The sequence below is a fragment of the Stegodyphus dumicola genome, chromosome 8 (assembly GCF_044657685.1).
Source record: "Stegodyphus dumicola isolate Sdum_Otavi_A_Nest chromosome 8, ASM4465768v1".
In the NCBI taxonomy this organism is placed as follows: domain Eukaryota; kingdom Metazoa; phylum Arthropoda; class Arachnida; order Araneae; family Eresidae; genus Stegodyphus; species Stegodyphus dumicola.
Window position 1 is genome coordinate 175,738,726 of NC_140775.1, and position 27,909 is coordinate 175,766,634.

Genomic DNA, 27,909 nt, shown 5'->3' on the forward strand with positions numbered 1-27,909 from the left:
CTTTGGACGTAATATAAAATACGAAAGCTTTCAGATTTTTTTCCCTTTATCACAATCGTAAAAGAAAAAATTATAATTCGAATTTCAGCTTTATGACGTGATTTTTATATCATAGCAAGTTATAAAAAGTACGTTAAAATGTACGAATACTCAAATTACGTACGATTAAATTATAACATTTTACTACTTTAAATTTATTATTTTATTTTATTAGACTATTTTTTTAAACGCTGTAATTATATATACGCTATAGATTTGTAAATATTTCATATTCCTAGTGAACAGAAGAAAACGAAGCTCATATTCACCGTGAGAGATTCGTATCTGCATCATTTTATATGTCACTGTGCATTTAATGCCTGTATGTAAATTATAGGGAAAAAAATTGAAAACTAATCCCTATTGAAATGTTTTTTTTTTTTACAATTGTATTTTTCATTAGGTATCTGGCTAACAGGAAAGTAAGGCACAGTTCTAACTAAGAAAATTATACCATTGGATTAAATTTTACTATTAATACACACACTGGCCAATGCATTAGAATCCCAAGATCAACAGCTTTTTAGATTTTTGTAAATTAGACGGAAGAGCGGAATGCTGGATGTGTGTCTTTCCACCCTATCTCATACGTTTTCTATGGTATTAAGATCCCCGCTATACCGCGGCCAGGGAAGGTGTTGGAAGTCAGATTGATATTCAGCGAACCAATTTTGAGCTCTTCTGACACGATATATAGTTGGATTATCCTCCATGATGTCGCCATCAGGGTAAAAATGCCACATTACACGGTGCATTTGATCTGCCAGTATATCTAGGTATCTCATGGCTGTTTGCTTACCATCAAGGAACACCAGGCAACGCCAGCAGAACATGCCCCATATCATGATACGCCTACCAGACCCTTGCACATTGCGAGTAAGGCAAGATGGCTTCATGGTTTCATGGTTCTCGCCAAATTCGACGTCTTCCATCAGTTCAGCATAAGGTGTAGCGTGATTCTTCCGACCACATTACACGTTTCCAATCCGCAAATGTCATGTGTGTTCTTTCCCGACACCTTTGCAGACGAATTCTTGCATATCGAGCAGAAATAGGTGATTTTCTCATAAGCACCCGACTATGCGTTCCTATCCTTTGCGCTTAGTTCGAGCTGAAATCTGTTGGGAAGATCTTTGGTTGACGATCTGCGTCAGCTGGAGCACAATAGAATCTCTGGTCTGCCATACAATTCGTCGGAGACGACGCCGATCCCTCTCTTGCAAAACTGTGTTGGAACTGCAGTTACGTCTTCAAAAGAAGGACAGCGGGTTCTTATTCCAACATTTGAAAACCTTTGGGAGTCCAAGAGGATCATCTGTCTTCGGAATCAAGGCTCCCGCTAAGCGGGCACCAACAATAAGCCCTTTTTCGAATAGTAAAAGATCTGTCGTTTTTCTCATTTTATTTCATTCCTCTTGAAAAGCACTTTTACACCTTAGTTATGCTAGCATTCTAACCACGTGTAACTCACGTCATAAAAAAATTGCATACGTCATCTCTAGCAGGCATTCAAATGAAAATCTCAAAGCTTTCTAATTTATTGGGCAGTGTGTGTATTACAATCATCGTATTCACGACTTCTAACCACATTTTAGGAAATTTTCAAAACTACATTTCCCATTTTTTGGAGAACCCTTTCGGTTTTCCCGAAAAGCATTCATTTATTATTAGCACCAGCATTTCCGGTATTTAGCCCGGAAACTCACTTGTTATCCGCATCATTTTTGCGTAAGATTTCCTTTCCAAACTGTTGCTACCAAATGTTATCGCGTTGTGTTATTTAAAAAAAAAAAATCTGATGCGGACATTACATGACTTTCTTTTACGGCCAATTAAATTACACACATTCTTTGCTGCATTTCATTTAAACTTATGTACTTGCCCTCCTTTATAAGAACTATACTGTGGCGTTCTACGGTTTCGTGGATTTGGAGTAATTGATGGTAACACTTGATGAAGCACCAAAATGCAATTTATTCGCACTATTACACAGGAAAGTTCCAAGGACACGTTTACACTTGTCGAAAAGCTACGACAAACACGCTGAAACTATCAGCAACACAGCCTTCAGTCTCTAACAGTGAAGACAGCTTTACGGCAAAGCTCTAAAGTTCAGCTCCCGACGCGTTGTTCTCTCTGAAGCTAATCTCTGAGTTCAAGACACTACTTTCTCCCCGCACAGGCATTGTATATATAGCTTTGGGAGTATTTCCTACCTTTCTTTGATAATATTTCCGCAAAAAATGCTAAAGATGCGTTCTAGAGTGTGTTCACTCCGTCTATGACATATCGCCAATTTTATCGTCAAATATCGGCAGATGGGCGATTTTGCGACAAATCTATTTTTCCCCTGCCACTTTCTGGTAACCCTAAGCCCGCCGTTGACTCACGGTGCTCAGCCGGCAGACTTCTTTTTCCGTCCGCTGGAGCAGCTTCGTTTTTGACCTGCTTTGCGGGAAAGCTATCTCACCTCGCAGCCGCTGGGCATTTCGCAACAATATTAACAAAAATAAGGCTATGAGTTGCCCTTAGATAGTTGGATCGAAACTCTTAGTATATTTACGCTGTTGAGCTTCTCGGTAATGACTGTGGCTCTGTGAGCAGTTGTGGTGATCTATAATGTTGTTTACATATTGCTGCGTGCGTACGGGTTCGTAATAGGTTGAATGCACAAGTCCGATGGTTATTAAAATTTCTTATCAAAAGAAATATAACAGAACGCTGGACGTTTCCTCAGAGATATTCGTACAAGTGTTTACAATTTTACGCAGTAATAATCAGTAGAACTCAGCACAACCAGTAGCTATACCTTAAACTACTAAAAACCTTAAAATACAACGCAGTTGAAAGAGAAAGAGAAAGCTAATTCAGATATCTCAGTTTGCGCGGAACTAAACAAATCGCATTAACAGTAACTAGGTAACTGAGCTGAGATGTTCCCTCTGTGGCTTTTTATAGCTTTCAATCGGTCACTTGAGATATTTCTAGCATCTTCTGCGTCTCGAGATTTCTGGAAAGCAATAAGAGGATGTAATTACGGTTACAGCTAACACAGTAGTCAATTACATTTATTTGATTTCAAAACAAATTAAAGAGATATCCATTTATTAAATGTTAAATGCACGGGTGTCCGCCGATAATATCGCGGAGAAAACAAAGCAAGGCAAAAACGTCGTGCTACAAAACATCGTGGGAGAAAACATCGCAAAGAGAAAACATCGCAGTTCTAAAACATCGTGGTACAAAACATCGTCGTCTAAAATAAAGCGGTTCAAAAACTTCGCAGTTTAAAAACATCGCCGTCGAAAATATCGCGGTAAGAAATAAAGTGTCTGCAAATCATCGCATGACGATAACATCGCAGACATGCTTTTTTCAGGTTTTATTAATTGTAAATGGATATTCCCATAATGATTTGTGAGCGCAAGATGTGAAGAAGGATAATTTTTACTTTCACGTTTTTTCATTAATTAATAAATTTTTGCTTAAAAAAGTAAGAAGCAAACTTAAGCATAGAAAATTAAATGCAACTTATAGATTATACTTTTCATAAAAACTTACCAGTAAAAACTTTATAAAAATGATTTATTAATGGCCTTTTTTAGTTACCTATGCCGGTTTAAAATTCTATTGAGTGATATAAGTTGCATTAATTTTCTATGCTTAAGTTTTCTTATTTTCTCAGCAAAAATTTATTAGTTTATAAAAAAAAAATGTGAAAGTAAAAATTATCCTTCACATCTTGCGCTCACAAATCATTACGGGAATATCCATTTACAATTATTAAAAACTGAAAAAAGCACCTCTGCGATGTTATCGTCATGCGATAATTTTGTAGACACTTTATTTTTTACCGCGATATTTTCGACGACGATGTTTTTAAACTGCGAAGTTTTTGAACCGCTTTATTTTCGACGACGATGTTTTGTACAACGATGTTTTAGAACTGCGATGTTTTCTCTTTGCGATGTTTTCTCCCACGATGTTTTGTAGCACGACGTTTTTGCCTTGCGTTGTTTTCTCCACGACGTTTTCGTCCGCGATGTTTTCGGCTGCAACCAAATGCATGTGCTCGGGTATTTTTACTTTTCCTGCATAGCTTAATATTCGTCTCGTGCTGCATTGTACGGGGAAGTACAACAGTTTTAATTACAATTCTACTAATACAAAACATCTAACTGCTATTCGTAACAATATTAAGATTTGTTTTCTTTCTTTTCACAATTAGGCTATATATAGCTGTTTGTCTTGCCTGTGCGATGAGCTATTTATTTGAATAAAGATTCAAAGTTTCTTCCTCTATCCTGCTATTTAAAAAAATCGCTACTAACCCGTATTAATAATATCTAAAACTAAGCTAACCAAACGCAAAATTAATAACTTTTATAACCTAATCACACAGCAATTTCCCTATAGAAGAAGAACATTGACGTCGCCGCATCATTAATTATTCGCCTTTATGTTTTTTGTTGGTAATTTATTAAAGACACGCTTATCAAAAAATTTCGTTGAAAGGCAAAATTTTACTAATATTGGTTATTCAGTTAGGAAACACTGACGCTTATAATGTAATTTAGAAGCTTTATCAAGTTAATAGCAAGGCTTTTGTCGATTAAATAATTCGATGGTAATGGAAAAGTTAAACAATATAAGATTAAAGTTGCTTTATTTAATTAACATTAAATAATATGTTACGGCTTTTACTACTGATTAAACTTATTGTTTAAAAACCCATTTTGTTTTTTAGTTGATCAAAAAATTTGTGCTCCATTTTTAGCAGTCGCGTCAGTTCCCGATTTTCATATTTCATATAATTGGAGATGAAACTGGAAACAAGGAGTTGTAAAGACCTGTTTTAAATTAGTTCAAACTGCTACTCAAAGGATTAGGATTCTTTAAATATCAGGACTTTTAAAGGGGTAGGGAAAAAATCTAAAATATTTAGATTTTATATTACGCCCAAAAGGGCGTTTTTTAACGTTTTGTGTGTTACCTTTACTTATTAAATATCGTGTTCTTCGCATTTAACCATAAAGTTAAATTCAACAACAATATCCCAAAATATTTAAAAAGAGCAATATCTTTAGAATTTCCGATACACAGTCTCGCTCGCTGGAGATAAATATACCCCCTCCCGTACAGTTTTGCCATTGCTCGCTTTAATATCATCGAGTTTGTTAATAAAAAAATCCAAATTTTGGCATCCATTTGCCCTTATTCTAGTGGAGAACTGCGTTATCAATATTTGATGGCTCTAGGTCGCTGTTTCTCAACTGGATTTACTCCAAGGACCGATAACATTTTTCGGTACATTCTCGTAAGTTTTAATAATTCCACCCATTGGTACAATTTTTCACATAAATAAATCATCATCGATAATATTAATGCGCTTTTCTTTTCTTACACCAGTTGTTACGTTATTTTCTTCCTTCACGTTCGCACGGGGTTTGTAGATTTGGAGTGAATAACGACGACACTTGATGAAGTATCGAAACACACTTTATTTACCAATATTAATCAGATAGCTTAAAATCACTTTTACAGTCGTCGAACTGTTATAAACACGTTGACACGTTCAGCGACACGGCTTTCACACTGTCAGGCAATAACGGGGGAGAAAGCTTCACTGCAAAGCACCAGCTCCCGACTCTGCTCGGTTGTTCTCGGAACTCCACGTACTCTCGAGACTCTTCACGCTACAACTCGTGATGCACTCGACGACACACAGGGCACGGCTCCCGACTCTTCGGTTCAGCCGTTCCCGGAGCTCAACATGCTCTCTCGGCGATGCACTAACCGCGATACTCGAAGACACTCTTTCGATGCACTCGACGACCAACTCTCAGCTAAGTTAGACTTCAACACACTCGCTCAATGGCTGACTATCAGCTCGCTACACGAGGCACACACACTGATTCGCACTGACTGCGGACCAGCAGGGTTTATATAGCTTTCGGCTTGTGTTCGAGAACATTCTGGGCTAAAGCGGTAAGAATTCGTTCCAAAAGGTTCTCCATCCGTCCATGGTATATCGCCAATTTCGTAGCCAAATAGGCGATTTCTCGCCAAATGTGGCAACCCTATCTAAAGAACCTAATCTATCTAAAGGGGCGCCCGAACTAAAAGGTGGTGAACAATAATTCATCATCACCAGGATTTGACGATTGGATCCCTTAATCCCCAATCGCCTTTTAAAAGGAGTAGTGTATTAGACATTTTCTCCTTCTTTACAGTGCCTTCGTAGTGTAACGAGAGCACACTCGGGGCGTATTCGAGAGGTCCAGGTTCGAATCCCGGGGAAGGCATTGAGAATTGTTCACATCTCCTGCTTCAGAATAACCTAAAGTATCCAGAAGATGAGTTACACAATCTTTTTGTTGTCTAAACATGAGTTTCTTAAACTGTGGATCGCGACACACATGGGGCTGGCGGCACCTGCAGCAGGGAGGTCGTCAAAAATTTTAGCAATTTTGATATTTCTTATAATAATTTTACAGTTACCAAATATTTTTACACAATGTATTTGAAAATAGGTAAAGATAAGACAATACAGACAAAGGAAAAACGAAAACGTTTCGACGCAGTCTTTTTATAACATAAACGTTAATTTTACTTGCTTTGCACGTGACGCTATCATTTCGTCAAAATTTTCACATTGTTCCATATCTTAAAATTAGAAATTAAATTTAATGACCTGAAACTGCAATAGTATATTACAGTGCAAGTGAAAAAATTGACAGTTTCACTCACGCGTGTGTCGGATTTGAGCAATGGTTATGGGGTCTCACAAAATTTTCGTAAATGTTACGGGGTCCTGTGGTCGTGAAAAAAATCTCAATAATAAAAAGGGTTCGCGAGTTAAAAATGTTTAAGAAGACCTGATCTAAATCATACAGTGATCAACGTTTTTTAATTGTAAGATTTAGTACTCTTTTGTAATTGGGACCGGATTCAGAAATGTATGTGTATATGTAAGATAAAAAATATAAAAGCAAACTTCTAAATTTAATTTTTTTATTTTCTATTTCATTTGGGAACTTCATCTATCTTTCCCAAAAATAGCGCTTAAGTCTAAACTGCGTCATTCAAATTAATCATGCGATCTTACGTAACCCTTAGTGCAGATGCCACTTGACCAATCACCGAATATATTATATATAAGATATACGTATGTATGCGTATTATGCACATACACACATATATACACGTGCATATATATACATACATTTCTGAATCTGATCCTGAAAACTTGAAATGTTCTCTTTTTAATTTTATTTATTAAACATCATTTTGTTCATATTTATGCATATAATTCATCAGCAAAATCACAAAATAATTTAACGTAGCATAATTTTCAAATTCCCGATAGGGTGTTAAATGTTGCTATACATTTTTTTTTTAATATTTGTTCTGTTATTTCTTTAAAAATAACACATGGAAATGACATTGTGATAAAATCCTTTTATTTGTGTTGTCATACTTTTTCATAATTCGGGTTTTTATTCGTTATACTAAAAATTTGCTGCATATTAAAATAATATATGGGAACAACATTCTTTTATTCGAAAAGTGATTCGAGCACAAAAGTGATACGGACCAGAAAAAGTGGGAATCCAAAGTAATAGCACCCTTGGTGTTAATAAATTTAAGATAATTAATATCGCCACATTTGTTTCGTTACGGATGGCAATTAGTTTATCACAAAGCAGAACGAGAACGTTAAATTCTTCAATGCATTTTAACAACAGCTTTCCTGCTGATAAGAAATGTAAACGAAGTACAATGACGGTATTGATATCAATACCTAAATTCTCTTAAACAAACAGATCTTTTTTTTTTTTTTTTTTTTTTTTTTTTTTTTTGTCTTTATACATTTATTGATGAAAACAACGAATAATCATTCTTTTTTAGACCAACAACGCAAGTTTTATTCTGATTGGAATAGCAGCTACCAAATTGGAAATACTATTAGCCTGAAGTGTAAAGTTATGGAATAAGTCGAGAATATTCTAGTCAGAAACAAAGAAAAGAAACATGTTGTCCGATGGTGTATGTGAATAACTTAGAAGAAAAATACTACACCAACAATACGAAAGGATTAGTTTGGGAGAAGAAGTGTGGAATTTAGTCATGACTGCTTCTCTCTAGAAAGATAAAGCGATTAGTTATCGCGAGAACAAAAAATTTATGGAATGTAGGGATTCACTCCAAATAAAACCGTTTTGAATGCAAGGTTCTTCTTTAAACATCGTTCAATTTTCTGTATTGTCCAAGATGGCCGTTTTATTAAATGCCTCTACATACATGAAGAAATTTTACGAAAAGTCTCAGAAAAAGATAAAAAAACTTAGAGTTATTTAGCATGTCATCACCATATAAGACACTAGTATGTTGAATGTGTTCCACACGTATGACAGTTAAATTATTAACATATCATAATTTCAAATAAAACTAAGTAAAGTTCTAAATGCTGAAGGACATGTGATAAATATTCACAGTATATTTTAGATTAAAATTATAGAGAATTTTTTTAATTGCGTGATTCATGAGTAATTAGAAGCATAACCGGCTGGTAATCGGAAGGTCCAGCGTTCGATTTCGATTCGAATAAAAGCTTAGCTGGTTTTTCATATTTCCTGCCCCGATAAACACTTGATAGCTCTACAGTAACGCCCGAGTTAAATGTTGTGCACGATAATTCGTCATTACCTGGATTTGGCGTCTCTCCTTCCCCATTTGCCCTTTAAGAAGGAGAGAATGTAAGGAATTTTCTTTTCTTTTCTACCTGAATGCCGTTGTGCTGTAATTTAAAACATACCTTGTAGAGTCATTAGGTTAATTGGAAGCAGAAAAGATGAAAAATATGCAACCGCCCTCGCCGGGAATCGAACCACGGACCTCTGGAATACCTGCCCAGCGTGCTACCGTTACACCACGAAGGCACGCTAAAGAAGGGGGAGAAATACCTTATAACTTGTCTGGCAATCAGAGATCCGGATTTCGAATTCTGACTAGGGCATTAATAATTTTTCACGTTTCCTGCTCTGATACATACTTAATCGCTCTGCAATATTAGATGGTTAGTGACGCTGACTGTCGTACAAAAGACCCGGGTTCGAATTACAGAAAAAGATTCGAAAGTCCTCTCGAGAAGTTTCTGGTAGGGGAAGAGCGGTGGGAGAGCCCATGACGCGTCCCCTCGGTGTGTCCTCTCCATTAAAATTGAGAGCGGAACTGAAGAAAGTCCTACTGTCATTGTAGGATGCTCAAGTGGTTTGGAGTTTGGTGGTTGCTCAAGTTTGTAAATGTATAGCCGCGACATGGGGGCACTCTAAATATATGGCGAGCCGAAAGTCCTCTCGAGAGGTTAGTAGTACGGGAAGAGGGATGGTATACCCTCGGGCTCGTCGCCTCGATTTGCGCTTCATCAAAACTGGGGGGGGTAATGAGCAGTGTTGTACTGTTACCTATATGAGTGCTCAAGGCTGTTGCCAACGACAGATGCAATCTCGCACATTTTCCACGATGAATTTCATTGGCTTGTTTTGATGTTGCTGTCATAAAAGTGCGATAAGTCACAAAAACATCAAAAATCTGAGCAGAAATTAAATGTTTAAATTAAATTAAGAGAAATTAAATGTTGTATTTTATGGATATAGTAACAAGTGTGATAATATTTGATGTTGTTCAGACATTAAGCATCTGGTACATGAATAAAAGCCCACGTTGATAGAATGCATCACGATAACTGATATGATTTGGTTCGTTCATCGTATTCAGTTCATCGTATTCGCTTCAGTACCTTTTTATCGTTCAAGTATAAACAATATTAACTTTTTTTTTTTTAGGATAGATTAAAGCTAACCCTTACCTGGTCATTTGGGATATATTATACAACTACAAATATTTGCATTAAAATGTATAAGCAAAAGAATTGCACTTGAGTGGTTTTGCAGAGATATCCTTGTTCTCTAGTCAATGCTTCAAACAAATGCATTCAAGTCTTTATAAATCCCTTTAAAACTGGCATATGGTCCCTCTTTTCATAAAGCAGCGAAGAATGATTTCGAAATGAATCAATACTCTTCGAAAAATAAGATGTATAACACAAAAGCAATTCACATCGGAAAAGAGAATGGTGATCATAAATTATTTTTGCATCTTGTTCCACGAAACCGCCTCTTGAGCGATCGCCATAAAAACTGATCTTCTTCCAGTTGCTGGGCGGGAATTATTTTCTCTACATACTTTACTCGATGTCTATACAAACGAGGTTATTCGATGAACTTTCCATAAATATTCTCCAACAATCTTCATATTTATTTATGTATTTATTTCTGTTTGGCAGCACACTTTATGTCCAATAACAGATTGGGAAAGCTAATTTTCCTTGAGATACATTTAAGTATTCTAACGGCAGGAGCAAATTAATTAGAAATGAAATGATTACACTTATTTCCTTCCTATTTATCCGTTTGAAGGTATTAAAATGGTTGAGCAGAAGAAAATATCACATTAGCTTGTCTATCAGCAAATATATATGTATACGTTTAAGTAAATAATAAAATATGCTTATACACATGTGCATGATTTATGTAATATTGCTTTATTGTTTAATGAGCAAACTGTTATGATTTATGTAAATATTTGGGTTCATTTATTTGTAATGGTCAGGTTTTTATGCATTTTTTTCTTTGGTTTAATTCCATTTCCTGCAATTACGTATTTATTTGGTTCTTCCATGGTAATTTTATGCTAATTTTATTGCATATTTTACTTAATTTTTTAATTTGGCACCATTTATTACGTTAACTTGTGTTTGATTCACGTATTATTTTGTAGAACTGAAAGGATAGTTTAAAAGAACCAGAGGTGACACGAACCACATTACCAGGCCTTCGCAGCATCAGACGGTTTCTATCCAACTACGGGAATTTCAAACGGTTTCCAGAAATCTTTTCGAAACTCTAGAAATGATTTTCTGGAAAGTTCATAAATGCTAAACTCTCCCTCCCCCCAGGAATGCTTTTAATATGTGTAGTTGTGTTAGAATAACAGCTGAGTTGAGACTCGGACTGTTACAAACATTTCTGCAATTGTGGAGGCATTAAGATATTTCGAAGCAAGACAGATGGAAAATGAGCAATGCCCTCGCCGGGACTCGAACCACGGACCTCTAGATTAAGCGTCGAGCGTGCTGCCCACTGCACCACGAAGGCATGCTAAGAAGGCGGGAGAAATATATCTACTCCCCCTTTTTAGAGGGCGACTGGGGATTAGGGGCCCAATCGCGAAATCCTGGTGGTGAAGAATCATCATTCCCCACCTTTTAGTTCGGGCGCCAGTGTAGAGACATTACGTATTTTCAAGCAGGAGACATGAAGAATGAGCAATGTCTTCACCGGGGCTCGAACCAGGGTTTGGTATGGTTTGGTTTATTAGATTACGGCAAAGCACTCGAGGGATATTTGCCTTAAGGGAGCGATGCCTTCGTGGAGGGCTTTTTAAGGGAAAGTGGCTCGTATACACGTTACACATGGGGAAAACCACGAAAACACCCATGCAGCCAGCCCGTTCGCGGGATTCGAACCTCTCGAATACTCGTCGAGCGTGCTGACCACTGCACCACGAAGGCATGCTTTTGGTGATCTTCAATATTCATTTTGTATTAAGAAAAATTTAGGCTTACTTATTTGCAGTCGACTATACTACCTGTAAAAGCAATTATTTCTTCTGTAGAGTCATTAAGTTTTTCTTTTAGTCCAAAGGGGCTTTGTCCCTGAAGGACTATTGTTTACGTTTTGCGATTTTGCGTCGGACTCATAAACGTCGGTTCACTTTTCAAACTGTTGCCACAAAATGTTAGAGTCCTGCATTATATTTGAAGAAATTAAATAATGAAAAATCTGCATAAATGATTGTCTATTTCTCGCATTGTGATAAAACAATGGTACATAGAGCCATCGCATTTTGAATGACGAAATCCTACTGCGAATATGGGCATCTGAAATCCCAAATTTGGAATTTATTTTATTATAGATTTTATATTTTGTAAAACTTTAACGAATTTTTGATTTACAAACTCAATGCTTTAAAAGCGAGAAATGGCAACGTTATATATATATATAAAAAAAAAAAAAATACTTTTATCTCCAGCTCGCGAGACTGTGTATATCGGAAATTCTAAAGATATGCTTAATTTAACATTATTTTGCGATATTGCTCTTGAACTGAATTTTATGGTTTAAGTGCAAAGAACATGATATTTAATAAATAAAGGTAACACTCAAAACGTTAAAAAAACGCCCCTTTGGACGTAATTTAAAATCTGAAACATTTCAGATTTTTTTTTTTTTTTTTTTTTTTTTTTTTAAACCAGGAGACGTGAAAATTAGCAATGTCCTCCCTGGAACTCGAACCAGGAACTCTCGAATACGCGCCGAGTGTGCTACCTTTACATCCCGAAGGCATGACGGAAGAAGGGAGAAAATACCGATTTAATAATAATCTCAAGCCGAGTTAATTGTCAAATGTTCCTTTTCATGTGGTCTTCTTCTTTAAAGAAACATTTATAAAACCATAGCAGCAACAATATTATCTCTTAATGCTTTGAAATTTCAACTTTCGCATTAGTTCGAAGAATGATCCTAAAGTTTTGAAGGAACTAGAATAAAATTGGGGGGACTTTCATATAAGATTTCATATTTTAATTTGACATGCTAAAATTGTTTTAAGAGAAAATAAGAGAAAGGGTAAATTGAACGACGCTCAAGGAGCTGAAAGTTGAAATAAGATGCCTTATGATGAAACAAAATTTTCCGTATGATAAAACGCTGTGGAATTATTAAATCATTCATCTAGGAAAGAAAGCGATCGCAAAAGATCTCTGATAATTATCAAGTGATTTTTATGCAGCTGCAAAATATTACTGCCCATAGGGTCTACAAATATTGAATATATCAATTCGGTAATTTTTATTAAAACTGAATTTAGATAAATTTCTCAATTAACAAAGAAGAAATTCATATCGACCAGATTTGCTTACCAATACCGTTGCAAATACCGTATTCTAATTAATTCCTAAAGAACTCGATCTTTTTTATAAGATACCCACTTAACATAAAGTAAAAGGAATAAGCATTTCATTGTCAGAAATTTTTTACAGAATGTATTAGTCTATTAATTTCAACACATCGAGGAAGAAGTTTAACACGAAAAAAAATTTTGTATACAGAACTTACTCAGAATGGTATTTCTATTCTAACATCTGTGATTACCTTTCTATATTGACCGCAGTCTATTCACACATCGACATAATCCCCGCACAAAGCCGATTCAATTAGTAGTGTGGCTAAAAGTCGCCACCATGAAAATAACCAACACTGGCCTCAAAGCCCTGACATCAAAGAGGTAGGATAAATGTTACCCATGAAGTTAAAATAAAGATCCTCATCACAACATCCCCTTTTCTCAGCACTGATTGCCTCGGTTGGAATTAAGATTGCTCCAGAGCATCGTCCTTGATGAACCCGTGGTCCGATCGGGGAGGAAGAATAGATCCATTGTTTCGCGAAGGAGCGGGGTGGCAGAGGAGATTTCCTCCGACCCCACGGGTCTCCGGGGGTTGCGGAAGATGCTCATCTGCCCTCAACATCTCCTCGTATCCGCCAAGAGGTGAGATAAATAGAGGGTGTGCATCAGTTGGGTTCCAATCAAATTACCCATTAGCCAGATGCGTGACGACAATTTTGGGAGGACTTCCTCCGAGGGTGGAGTTGTGCAGGGTGGCGTGTTTGCAATAGTGTTTCTAACCTCAAATTCCTATTATGAGTTGAAAGACTTATTCGTTCTAGGCCAAAGCAGTCCTTTTTACTTCCTTGTACGAAGTAAAAAGGAAGTATTGTAATCGCGAAAAGTTTCAGGCAGCATATTTCAACGAAAATATCCATTGTGACCGCTATCGAATGCAATTTAACAATGTTTTTGCGTGATATCTGTACGTAAGGACAGAATAAAATACTCTTTTCCTTCAGAAAAATCATAAAACTGCTTTAAAATTAATTCTGAAGAGAATTTTTCGTGGCGTCTGTACGAACGTATGTACGTACGTACGTATCTCGCATAACTCAAAAACGAGTAGCCTCAGAACGGTGAAATTTTGTATATAGGACTGCTATAACATGTAGATGTGCACCTGGTATTTTGGTTGCTTTCGGCCGCACCAAACGTATATAAATATATTTATATATATATCCACTCTATTACAAGGCTCAGTGATCTCAGTTTCTTTACTCTTATATGTTTGTAAATTGTGCATTTTTTCTTTAAAAATGACTGAATTATATTGTTTTTGTCTTCCGATTAAGGATTTTATGCCTTTAGTAAATCTGTGTGCAATATTTTTAGAATTATCAGCAATTTTAAAGTTGTTTAATAGCCGCTAAGCCTGTTTTTAATGGCGGCCATTGATGTTTACATTTGAAACAGAAGACTAGTGGATTTGTCGCCAATCTAGAGAAACTTAGCTTCGCAACAACAAAGATAACGCATTTATTTATTATCGCCAATTGAATCATGCTTAATTCTTTCTGGAATGTTTTCGAGGAAATAAGCGTTTGAGATTTACTTCGTAATTTTTAATATTTTCAGTTATTATGTATTTTTGCCTTCTCGCAAAGTGAGAACTGAATTAATTAAATGAGAAATACTCAATCGTTTGTGAAGAACTGTTTCTTTTTTGTTTTGTTTGCTTAATTTCTTTTATACATAGTTCTAGCTTTATTATAGTATTTGAATAAACATGTTGCAACGATTAGATAATTCTTAAAATGATATAAATATTGTGCATTCAGAGTTATAATATGAACGAAATATAATACTGTTAAGTAAACCTAGCGCCAGAGTGTCGCTATGGTAAACAAAGTGAATTTTAAAGAATGCATTTATTCTATTGTGGTTTATGCGCTGTCGGCGAAGTAGGTTTAATTCAATCTAATAAGTTTAAATAAAATGCAAGAAAAAATGCGTATAATTTAATATTCCGTAGAAGGAAGTCATGTGGTGTACACAGCAGATTTTTTATTCTAAGTAAACCTTACATGAGATCAAATGCGACAGACAATTTTAAACCTAATAACTTACATTTTTTCTGAATTTCATTATTTTTGGTAAAAATGATTAAACGTTCTCTGTTCGAGCGCAACTTGGGAAACCTGCATGAAAATTATAGGAATTAACTAAATTATACTCGTGATGAATTAATGTTTACTTACATATGATCATATAATGTATCTTGCATGTCTACTATTAAGAATTTATGAGAAAAATGAAAGATAAAATTATGCAAGCATTCGCTGGTTAATTTTATGGCAAACTCTGTCGATTTCAAGAAAATCGGGCAAACAAATTCCTCAAGGAGGAAAAGCATTCTTTAATTAATACCACATTAAATATTTAAATTATTATGAATGAACGCATTACTTCTGGCAACCTTGCTTCTTTGTAAAAACATAACAAACCTTCGCAGTCGGTATTCGCAAAACGTTCTTGCAAAGCTGCACTCGTTTTCGATAATTTTTTGACTTAGTCTGTTACTTTTATTTCAGATATATTTGAATTTTAGCAATTTGCAGTTTCATCTGTACTAGTAACTCTTGTTCATTTAAAATTTACACCTTTTCTAAAAGGTTCTTTCTTACGTAAATATCGAGACACTCCTTTTTTAGTTGTCACGACACTTTTGTACCTTTTTACATTGTATGACTTTTTCCTATGTTTACAGTATTTTCAATTTTTATGCACTATCTTTTTTTTAAGACATGTTTTTATAATTTTTTTTAAAAAATTCTTTAGGGTCCACCAGCGGCCGAGGGGTAAATTCGCTGAACACTCGTAGTTCGGTCTGAGGTTCGAATCCCGCAAACGGGCTGGCATGGGCGTTTTCGTGGTTTTCCCCATGTGTGACGTGTATACGAGCCAGTTTCCCTAAGAAAGTCCTCCACGAAGGCATCCCTCCTCTTAGGCAGATAGCCCTCGAGGCTTTGCCATAACCATGCACACACCCACACATATCTTTATAAAAATTCTTTCGCAATTAATGTTTGTGTTAGACAGATAAAACAAGTCGAGAAAAGGGACAATTCAATGAGACTCTTAATTCTACTAATTCATTGAATAATTGATTAAGTTCTACCCTTCTAAATCTCAGTGAATTAATCGGAATGAAACTTGTTTTGACTATCTAGTTATTCAACCTTGCATGGAGCTTCAAAACACTTTTCCCTTGACAAGTTCTGTTGCGAAGCTCCAGACAAGGAAGATTAACCCATACATTTGTGATTTCTTAATTTTTATACTTTACGGATTAGGCTCAACATTTGCTTTTAGTGTATTTGTTTTTTTTTATCTTGCTGTTATAACGTATTATAAAAAACTTGGCTGAATTCATGTCTTCTTACTGATTGGTTCTTACTGATCATCATGACTTTAATTATGAATAGAAGAAATATAACTGATATTTGACATTTACAATACATTGTTACTATGTTGAAATGCAAATATCAGCATATTTTCTTCAAACAATTGCTATATTATGCGACTATTTAAATTTCTAAGTAGAATTGTAGCAAAATTTTCCATCATAATTCGTATAAATGAAACGTATTTACAATAGGCTAAAAAACTGAAGATCCGCTTTTTTTCTTCAAAGATCTACTAAGCCTTCCATAACATATAGATAACAGCCTGAACGCAACAGATCAGGACTTAAAGCCCTCAAATTCTTCTCTAATGGCTCCTATTCTTATGTTTTCCTCTTAAGAACAAAGAAAAAGGATGTTAGATGTCTCGACAGGACTCTGTGGCTGATTGACTCGGATTTCGATTCATTTCAGTACTTCATGCTAAATTATAAACTTTTACAGTAAGTCAACTAATTTGAAATTAAAACAATGAGAAATAATGAGTGAGTTATACACCTAAGCCCAGTTTGGACTCTGCAGTTTGTCTAACAAAAGTGTAACAAATTTAAACAATTGCTTCTTTCAACTATCGACAGAAAATGCCTATATAACTTGATGATTTCCAATCAGTTAAATTGCTTTAAAGATAAAAATACAGATCCTTATTTGCTGTTCTTTAGAACTTTTTGCATTGGTGCTTATTCCACCCTCCTTATAATATAAATTTGCAGAAAATCCTGGTGAAATGACATTGTATGAAGACAAGAGTGTTGTCATTTGTACACCCCGTCGAACACAAAACCTGTACACACATAGACACACACATATATATATTGGCCGTTTTTAGGCCTAATTTGGTTTTTTCAGGTTTTATCTAAAAAACATTTTATGCTTTTTTATGTATATAATTATTATTATGATGTGTAAATTTTTATTTATATAATATTTTGGTCTTATTTGGGTACGAATACATGTAGGGAAAAGAGCTGAACATTTGATAACTACTAAAATGTTGCGTTAAGGTGAAGGTTCGATACAAAAAAAGCAGTTTTGCGTCTCCAATGGCTCAGAGGAACTAAATATGTATTCGGAACTCATTAATCAACTTGGTTTAAGGCTTCAAAACACTTTTTGCTTGACAAGTTCGCTTTGAAGCATTAGACAGAGGAGATGGATAAAATGTTATTTTGCTTTGTTTTGTATGATGTTTTTTAATTTCTCTATGATTATATTAATTTTTAGTTAAAATAACGTATTTAAAGATTCATTAAATTTACATGTACTCTATTTGGCAATTCCTTACCTGGAGAGGAAATGGTTAAACCTTCATATAGCAGGAACAAAAATTTTCAATTCAGTTCCAAAATTTTCTTTTTGATTTATATATATATATATATATTCTATCTATCTATCTATCTGTCTGTCTGTCTGTCTATCTATCTGTCTATCTATATCTATCTATCTATCTGTCTATCTATCTGTCTATCTATCTGTCTATCTATCTGTCTATCTATCTATCTATATCTATCTATCTGTCTATCTATCTATCTGTCTATCTATATCTATCTATCTATCTGTCTGTCTATCTATATCTATCTATCTATCTGTCTATCTATATCTATCTATCTATCTGTCTATCTATATCTATCTATCTATCTGTCTCTCTATCTATATGTATCTATCTATCCATCTATCTATATGTATCTATCTATCTATCTATCTATATATATATATATATATATCTATATATATATATATCTATCTATCTATATGTATCTATCTATCTATCTATCTATCTATATGTATATATATACGAATATATTTTAAATTATCTTATCCGATGAGGATATGAAAATAAGTGAATCGACCCTAAATAACAAATTCAAATTGCGTCGAATCCACCTACACAGGTCTATAATTTATCTTTGCATATGACACTGAAATAATACCGTAGCCATTCTTGTTAGTACTAGGAATTAGTTGCCAGACATTATGTATCAAAATTATCAGGAAAATTTAAGGAGCTTTGGAATCAAATGGTAAAACAGCATCAGTCGCCATTTCTTTGCTTTCGCATTAGAGACACCAAAGCGTAATGAGTAGTTTCAAGTACATGTAACGATTCAACCGAATATTCAGATGGATGGAAAGCAGTACAACCATTTTGTAAAGGTCGTAACGATGCAATAATAAAATCATCTTTAAATGCGGGTAGTAATTAGCTTGGGTAAGAAGCAACAAAATATCAGTCACCATTTTCAATATGATTGCAGCTCGATATCCTCTCTGAGAGTGGACATTAGCCAAACAGGGTCGAATCCAATTGGAAAGAACCCAAACTAAATTCAATTACCAACTACGCTCGGACTCGGAGAGCGTGACACCAATTTGGTAAACATACCAGAACTTGGATGAATTGGTGGCATCAGGGAGGGGGAGACGAACACTTAACTTCCCGCTCTTTTCTCTCCCGAAAATGATGCAAGTTCTTCAAGGGAAGGGGGAAGTGCAATTGAATAACACCCCAACTAAGTCAAGCTTTCTTTGAGGCGTGGGAAGGGGAGGATTTAGTGGCCTAGGGGGGATCGCGGATCTATCTCTCTTCTCATACTAACGATATCATAGAGAATTAATTCAATTAAGGAATACTTCTGAGGGTGGGGGATTTGTATTTGTTTAAAAGGCTGAGAGGGGGGAGCTCTCGTTGATTGTGGTGTCGGTAGTGGGATCATCTAAGGGTTGTCTTTATTTCACCCTCACCTAGGAGCTATTAATTGAGAGAGTCGTTAGTTTATATTGGCCTATAGGGTAAATGAGTCATGATCTCTATTCCCTACGCATTTTTTTTCTTTTACGAGTGGGAATTAAGAGGAAGATAAGGTAAAGGAAACCATAAACGGAAACGGAATTAAGTTAGTGTAGTTAAAATTGTAGATTTTGCTTAAACTCTCTGCTTAAAGCATAAGGATAGAGGGACAGAATGGTGTAGTTTTCATTTCGGTGAGAATACAAGGATTTCTTTTCTTGTGCCTGAAACACTACTAAGCAAAGATTAATTACTTCTCATTTTTTGTTGATCTGTATGGTTAATTTTAGATAACACTTTACTTTTATCTTAACTATTTCCTGTAGATTCTGTATCTTCTGTCATTCTGTCCAGGAAGCGAATTAGGATTTAAATAGCAAGCGAATTTATTGTCGTTTAGTGAGACAGATTTGGAAACGCGCCAGAAAACAGATTACTTCTAATCTGTCCATCTATCTGCACGCCAGTCTGGTGAAGTGAATGAAATTTTTAATTTTTTAACTCTAAGGGAAGCTGACGATAGCTGGAGCCGGGTTAGTTAGGCATTGAAGCTATTGTTTGTTTTGTACTGTATTCTACTGCTTGTATTGTTTGCGTTTGTATTTCTAAAACCTCGCAAGGAGCGACGGAAAAGTGTTCTTAAATTTTAGTTGTATCCATAAAGGTGTAGTTTTACTGAGCATTTTGGCTAAGTATTACTTCTTGGCAGTGTTTAACCCTTTGAAAGCCAAAATGCCTGAGACAATCTCTCATTCAAACAATCACAACCGCCTGAAACGGCAGGGCTTGCAATGCTGTTTGCTTTCCTCCCTCTAAGGTAAGCAGTAGCAGGTGCAGTTTCACCAAATACATTGTATCAGTTTATTGTAGACATCTTGTCCTAAACTGATAGCACGGTAATGGACGGGGACGGGTGTTTCGGTATTTTAAGCATACAGATAAGCCTGTTAAATAACTTGTTTGGAAAAGAATCCTTCAAACTTCAAATTAGAAAAATTCATACTTATATTGAATTGTATTTCATATTAGAACTCTCTGAATTTAGAGGAAGGCTAATATTGGAGTTTCAAACTGTCAAAAAGCATAAATATGCTGGCCACTTTATGTTAAGAGCAGGAATATTATGCCTAAATAACTTGAAATTTGGCTTTCATAATTTGATCTCAAAAATGGCCTGTCTCATAGTTTATTTATACCGTATATATTTAAGAAATGTATTTTTACATATTTGCATATTTTATTTAAATCTTTACATTTTTAAAATAAAGGATAAAATGCCAAATTCCAGAAAATTGTGTAGATGTATCGATGAAGCCAATGCCAATTTGAGATGGAATCGCTATTCGTTTTAAATAAATTTATATGTTTCTAATTAAAAAAGCGGAAAATTTTACTACTAAACAAATCTGAAAGCTTACAGATTCTATATTACGTCCAAAAGGGCTTTTTATTTAATGTTTTGTGTGTTACCTTTATTTATTAAATATCGTGTTCTTCGCACTTAAACCATAAAATTCAATTCAACAGCAGTATCACGAAATATTTAAAAGAGTATATCTCAAGAATTTCAAATACACAGTCTCTCTCGCTAGAGATAAAAATGGTATTTATTTATTTTTTTTCCCGTACAGTTTTGCCATGGCTAGATTTGAAATTATCGAGTTTCTTAATCAAAAATTTATAAATGCTTTACAAAATATGAAATAGATAATAAAACAAATTTCGAATTCCAAATTTGGGCTTCCAGATGCCCATATTCGGGTGGAGACGTACGTTATTCAAAATTAGACGGCTCTAGTTATCGTTGTTTTATCACAATGCGAGAAACATACATACATTTATGCAGATTCTTCATTATTTAATTTCTTTAAATATAACACAGGGTGATAATATTTGGTGGCAACAATTTGAAACGACATTTATATTGAACCAACGCAAAATGCCAAACCGAAATTACTAGCCTTTCTGGGCTAACGCTCTTTAGGCTATAATTATAACCATTAACGAAATAATATTTATGGTGTATCTGCTTTCTTAAAACTAAGCTATAAATATCCTGTTTAAGGGGACGTGGCTTCGAATCAACAAAATCTAAGCAACGGAATAAAAATATTAATCATTGATTATTTTTAAAAAATATATTATAAAGCAATAAATGCTTAAACCTTTGGATTGATTATACTTGCAAAAATATCAGACAGTATGTTGTAAAAGACAAATTAAGTGTAAACTACTACATTAATTTAAATTTAATTAATTTTAATTTTAAATTAATTTTAAAATGAGCATATCTTTAGAATTTCCGATACACAGTCTATTTTTTTTTTCGTACAGTGTTGCCATTGCTCGTTTTGAAATCGTTGAAATCGTTAATCAAAAATTCGTTGAAGTATTACAAAATATGAAATCGATAATAAAACAAATTTCAAATTTAAATTAGGGCTTCCACATGTCCATATTCTATGAAAAATTACGTTATTCAAATTTTGATGGCTTTGAAACCGTTGTTTTATCACAGTGCAAGAAACATACATACTTTCATGCAGATTCTTCATTATTTAATTTCATTAAATCTAATACAGGAGTCTAACCTTTGGTGGCAGCAATTTAAAAAATGATTCGCCGCTTATAGTGAACCAATAGAAAGTGTCAAAACGAAATTAATAGCCCTTCTGTGCAAATTGTCCCTTTGGGGTAAAAATGAAAAATATAACGAAAAGATGTAACTATGTAACTAGTTCTAAATTGCCTCAAAAATGATATCAACATACATATTGTTTTGATTTTTCACTCTGTTCGAAAAAAATATTCAAGTTTGTATAGAGATTTAATACACTTATTGGTTAACAAGTTAAAAAATGGTTGACATTCGGAAAGACGATTTTATAAATAGAAAAAAACTTTATAAAACTTCGAGCGGTATGACATTTTGCTTTCGGAAAGTTTCAAAACTGTCTTCAGGCTTTGAAAAAAAAATAATTGTTCTTGAATATTTTCTTACAAGTGTCTTAATCTATTTCGAGAAATTTTCAAAAAAAAAAATATTTTACCAGTGGAGCAATTTCGTACTTCTGATCAGAAGAAGTTCTATTAAGCCATCAAATGTTATAAAAAGCTACACCACCAAAAAGATATAACTCAGAAAACGACATTTAGTAAAAAATTGTGGGTATTTACAATATTCCGTGCTTTCTTAATATAGTCTATGGTGTAAAAATTGTTAACGGTATTATTTGCTTGAGCACGAGTCCTAGAATAGGAAGTTTGGACAAAATTCTAGAGTATGCAGCTTTGGCTTTGTCACAGTTGCGTCACGTTCACGTCGTAAATTGTCACATTTAAGAGACCATCTGCTTTCAGCAGCTGGGAGTCGTTTTTGGAACCTCGTATTGCCCTGAAACCCGTAAACTAATAACTCCTCCAGAACTCTTTTTTGCCTTTCTCACGTACAAAAACACCGCCAAATGGCGAGAGAGAGAATTCGGAGCTATTGACACTCAAGTGGCTGGATTTAGCGAGCATTGGCCAATGGACTAAGTCCAAGTTATGGTCCTCGTGTGATTATTGGCACTGCCCCAAAACCCACGTCCCCAGGACGGACGGACTTAGCACAGCTGTAGTGAAAAGCTCGGGCTTTACGATGCACTTAGCTAAGAGATACGACTTCGCGCCCCGATTCCGAAAACAGTACGAAGGGGTCGATTACAAGATGAATTTCAAAGGGGTGTAGGTAGCCGGTTGAAACAAAGCGACACCTAGCAGACAGCATTGAAACAATCTTAAAAACCTGCGAGAATGTTATAGTTTTAATTCCTCGAATTGGATGCTGTGTACCATTCATTAATTCAGACATGAAATCGCACTTTTAATGAAATGACATACTTTTTTTTGGTTCTATATTTCGATTCTATGAATCAAATTATGCCTAAATATTAAAATTTGGCGAGAAACTTACCCAGAAATTCAAAACTTTATCCTGGCTTACATTTTCCACTTTGCACCCAGGATAATTCACTTGGCGAAATTCTTAATTTATGGCAACATCTTTTCCATTCCATTTTATTATGCATGAATGGATAAAAAAGGTGCATTGCTCATGCTCTCAAATAATTTTAACAATGTGAGTAAACCACATTTGGCGTTATTATCGCTTCTAACACATATGCAAAATTAGAAGACTAGCCAACATATAAATCCACGTATAAATTTGGAAATTTTGAATAAAAAAACTATAATTTGTGCAGGTATGCCGAGAAATACAAATATTTAAGGTGATGATAAAATTTTTTATAAGTTGTAATTCAAAACGTTTTCAAAAGATTTCTAAAAAATTATAAAAAATACAAACTTTAAAAATAAATCAGAAAATACTTGCAAATTTTATTTCGATTGAACCTAAATTTCGAAGTATGAAAGACGAAATCAAGTAAGTTTAATAAAAACGAGATATAAATAATAACATATAAAATTTAATTAACATTGAGAGGCTTTTTTTGGCGAGCTAATGTTTCAGAAACTACTCGTTGGTTTTTTACGAAACTTGACACTTTGGGATATTTCACTCGTACAATAGAAATGTGGGGGAAAATGTAGACATGCCATTTCAGAAGATGTCCAGTTTTGTGTCAAAATACCTATGTTAGATAAATGATTTTTATAAATATAATATATATATATATATCCTAAGTCGCGCTTTCGAAACATGAAAAACGCAAGTAAAATTTTGTCATTCGAACCAGTAGAACGAGAGATTTACTTAGAACTGTGCTTTTTTTTTTTTTTTTTTTTTTGTTCTTTTTTTAGTCCAGAAGGACTCTTATTTAGTTTGGGCATTTTGCGACGATTAACGATAAGCGTTGTTTGTTTCACTTTTCAAATTGTTGCCACCAAATATTATCACCCTGTATCATATTTAAAAAAATTAAATAAAGAAGAATCTGCATGAATACATGTATGTTTCTCGCATTGTGATAAAACAACGGTACCTGGAGCCATCAAAATTTTAATAACGTAATCTTCCATAGAATATGGACATGTGGAAGCCCTAATTTGAATTTGAAATTTGTTTTATTATCGATTTCATATTTTGTAACACTTCAACGAGTTTTTGATTAATAAGCTAAACGATTTCAAAGCGAGCAATGGCAACACTGTATGGAAAAAAAATTATCTGCAGCGCGCAAGATTGTGTATCGGAAATTCTCAAAATATGCTCATTATAAAATTATTTTGCGATAGTTGAACTGAATTTTCTGGATTATATGCGAAGAACATGATATTTAATTAATAAAGGTAACACACAAAATGTTAAAAAATGCCCCTTTGGACGTAGTTTAAAATCTGAAACCTTTCGGACTTTTTTCTTTTTGCATGGTATACAGTGCATGGTATACAGTTGCATGGTATACTGCAAACATCATCTGCATTTTCAGCTTCATATTTAATGCTACATTATTTACGCTTTCAACTACAATTCTGATGTTAGAAAAGAAGGACAGAAAAAATGTATGTGGTGTAGACGCAATCAGATGATCAATTAAATTAATTTTTAGCAATGTATTTATCAGAAACAACACTGCGTACAGAAAAGTTTTGATTAATTTCATGAGTTGATTTATATTGTTAACTTTACTATTTATTGTTGCTCAAAGTTTGAGTTATGTTGTAAATTAGAACAATAAAATAAGTGTTTCACCTCTTGTCCGTTTAATCTTTCTTTAACATTATTTGTTTATAACGTAATTTTATTTAATCTTATCGCCAAGTCTCAAAATGTACATACAACTTTAAATTTGGATTTTGTTCTGTACTTTTTAATTGTTCTATTCTAATTCCCAGGCAGCTATTACCGCAGCGACTTTCATGCGTTCGCTTATTCGATTCGTTCGAGAATCGGGGGCATATTAGTATCTAAAAAAACAATGATTTTTTTTTTTTTACTTGTTATATGTACTGCTAAAAATGTACTTTGTATATTGCTTTTTTTGAATAGCTGAGTTGGGAAAGTTAATTTTCTAAATTTGATAATTTCTTAATTAAACGTAGTATGCATATGCAATATTTTATGCAATGAAAATACTATTGTTGTGTGAGTAGGGGTTTGTAATAGATTGAATGCGCACAAGTCCGTTAATAAAATTTATTTTATAAAAAATAAATAAACAAATAAAAAAAATAAAAGTTTTGGAATTTTTTGCTTAAATACTCACAGGTAACCGCAGTATCACACAGTACAATCAGTAGTTATGCTTCAAACTGCTACGGATGTTAAACACAACGCAGTGCAAAGCGCATCTAAAGAGAAAACTAACCCGAAAATATCTCCGATTTCACACTACACTATCAACTTGCGACCACAATAACTAAACAACTGAGTGCAGATGCTCTCTCTCCGGCCTTATATAGATTTCAACCGGCCGCAGGGATATTTCTAATACTTTCTGCTTCTGGAAATTGCTGGATAATATGAGTGCCGAATTACCGTTGCAGCTAATATAGTGATTAATTACACTTATTCCGTTACAATACCTATTACGTTGATACAAGGACCGAATCAAACTCTCGCTAATGATCGCTTTCGACCTTTGGCGATTTATCAACAAATTGAGCGACATAATAAATCGCCAAAACCGTTGCCAGCTTGGCGATATCTCGCCAGATTACCGAGAAACCCATTTAGTCAATGTTAAATTGGACTTGCTCCTGATGTATTCTTACTTTTCCGGCTTAGCTTCTCTCTTTCGCGTTACTTTACGAAGTAAAATTTTGCACGTAATTGCACTAAAATCATCTTCCTAGATGCAAAATTCGTAACAATATGTTGCCATTAAAATATAAAAAAGGGGGGAATAAAAGAAAGTTTTACATTATAATTCTCGAAAAGCAATTAAAAATGTATTTTTCCGGAAGTTATACAAATTGAATATCTTTGGATTTAATTATCTTTCTCATTTTTAATATTATTCTTGTATTACAAAAAACTCAAAACTATTAATAAATTGCACTTTTAATTTGTTATTAATATCTATTATTAATGATGAGCAACACGTAAAGCTAGTTGAAAATCGAATCCTATGAAAGTAATATTCATTACAGAATTTACTTATTCAGCACGCATACTGTTGATACATATTTATCATGGAGGGAATTTTTAACAGCTTTTTTTTTTTTTTTTGATAAACTTCTAAAATTCAGAGACAGAAATCACATTTTTGATATATCGCCTGTCTGCAGACTCACCTGCATTCTTGTAGGCAAGGCAACCGTACAAAGAATAGGAAAAAAAAATTACTGGAAACGGTACATCTACTATCTAACGCAAGTATAATTAATTTTATTTCCCAGAAATTGTACAATTTTGTTTTATGCATAACCATCTTTATTAAAATTTGTGCTCCACTTTCATAGTTTTATTCATTGATTACACTTATGCTCATTGGTTTAATTACTTTATATTGAATATTAAGCTTACTAATAGAAAGTTTCTTATTGTTGTGATTTATCTCACATGTCTGCCAGTAACATCATAACAAGCCCACGAAATTCTTCGCGGCAAGAAGAGCAAGATTGCTCAGTCCTAGAGCTTTGACGCTCAGTTCCGCCCCCCCCACATATTTTGATAGAGAGCACCCCAACGGGACGGATAGGAGGCTCTCACACGTCTCTTCCCCTACCATCAACTTCTCGAGAGGACTTTCAGTTGGCCATGTATTTAGAGTGCCCCCATGCCGCAAAGATACTCTATATTTAGAAACATCCATGCCTTCTCCGGGATTCGAACCCAAGCCCTTCAGTATCCCAGTAGGCTCTCCTAACCACTATACCATCTCGGCGCCCTCAGTACAAATATTACTATTAAACTATGCAATACTTATTTCTTTTTTTAATATTTTACAGAGAAAGAATTTGTGACTATTAAACACTTATAAATACATTTTATATGGCATAATACGAAACAAGGAATTACCCATTTCAAATCTTTTCTTCGAAATCTACTTCAAACCAAGCAATTTTCTCCTTCATCCCAGTATGCCTTCGTGGTGTAACGATAGTACAATCGGGTCGTATTCGAGAGGTCCAGATTTGAGTCCCGGTGAATGCATTTCTCATTTTCCATGTACTCCTGCTTCAAAATAACTTAATGACTCTACAGTGGCGCCCGAACTAAAAGGTGGCGGATAATAATTTGCTTCCACTAGGCTTCGGCGCCTGGGTCACCTAATCCCCAGTCACTCTTTCAAGGAGGAGCTGTATATAAGGTATTTCCTCCTTCCTTCCAGCTGGCCCACCAGCGGCCGAGCGGTAAAGTCACTGAACACTGGTGATTCGTCCGAGGTTCGAATCCCGCCAACGGGCTGGCTACATAGGCGTTTTCGTGGTTTTCCCCATGCGTAACGTGTATTCGAGGCAGTTTCCCTTAGAAAGTCCTCCACGAATGCATCCCTGCCATTAGGCAGATAGCACACTCGATGCGTATTCAAGAGGTCCAGGCTCGAGTCCCGGTGACGGCATTTCTCATTTTTCATGTACGCCTGCTTCAAAATAACTTAATGACTCTACAAATAATGTTGCGAACTTTGTACATATGTAAATAATTTTATTGAA

At 34.6% G+C, this 27,909-nt stretch overlaps 1 protein-coding gene and 1 non-coding gene across 3 annotated transcripts in view; both read right to left on the reverse strand.

Moving 5' to 3' along the window:
- LOC118186705 (uncharacterized) overlaps positions 1-27,909 on the reverse strand; it is a 1,213,074-nt gene that overhangs the window by 627,904 nt on the left and 557,261 nt on the right. The gene's annotated exons all lie outside the window — the stretch shown is intronic.
- Positions 11,186-11,258, reverse strand: TRNAK-CUU (transfer RNA lysine (anticodon CUU)). Its single transcript has one exon. It is a non-coding gene; the product is annotated as a tRNA-Lys (tRNA).